Raw genomic sequence first — 832 nt, forward strand, 5'->3', positions numbered from 1 at the left:
AAAAAAAAAAAAAAAAAAAAAAGAAAGACTGGCTTAGACTAATCACCTAGGGGCAGAAAGGATATTGGGGCCAATCACAAGGACCAAAGCACCCCCCCATCTTCCCTTCCAGTCTGAGTCTTCCACCATAGACGTGAAGTACTGAAAAGATGGAGCTGGTTGACTCGGAAGGGCCATTCGTTCGCTGACTCGTTCATTCAGCCAGCGTATATTGTTTACTACGTCCCTGCCCTCAAGGAGCGCGCAGGCTACTTGCTGGGGGCAGAGGTGTGGAGACAAGAAAGGCACAGAGGGCTGAGTGTGATGGGGGTGGGTGGCCGAGGCATAACCCAGGGGTCCCCTGATTCAGCTGCTTCGCCATCTAGAATCCCACCCCCACACCCCCCCCACAGCCCCATCATGCCTGCCTCCTCCAGGAAGCCTTTCCTGATTTCCCCAGGCCCCCAGGCGAACCCTGCCCTGAAGCCCCTTGGACTTGGGATGGATCAGGCCCTGGGCTGACACTGCCTTGGATGGCTCTGAAGTGTCCTTGTGTCCGTTTGTCTCATCTTCCCCATTAAGAGTGAGGACTCCTAGAGGGAGGGGTCGTGTGTCGCCTGGGCCAAGCCACAGCCTAGCCCAGCCTGCCGGTCCCCGTCTCAGCCCCCATACCTGCCTCGTGGCCTCCTCTTCGCCCTATCTTTCCCATCAATTTCTTTTTTCATAAAAATCAATTTCTGTCCCGTTTTTGCCATCTACATAAAAGACTGTGGCATCAATTAGCCTTCGTTCTCCCTCTCTCGGTCTCTTTTTTTTGCTTCCTCGTCTTTTTTGGAAACCTCTTTGTAGGGAA

Source organism: Lipotes vexillifer, unplaced genomic scaffold (genome assembly GCF_000442215.2).
Source record: "Lipotes vexillifer unplaced genomic scaffold, Lipotes_vexillifer_v1.1 scaffold342, whole genome shotgun sequence".
NCBI lineage: Eukaryota > Metazoa > Chordata > Mammalia > Artiodactyla > Lipotidae > Lipotes > Lipotes vexillifer.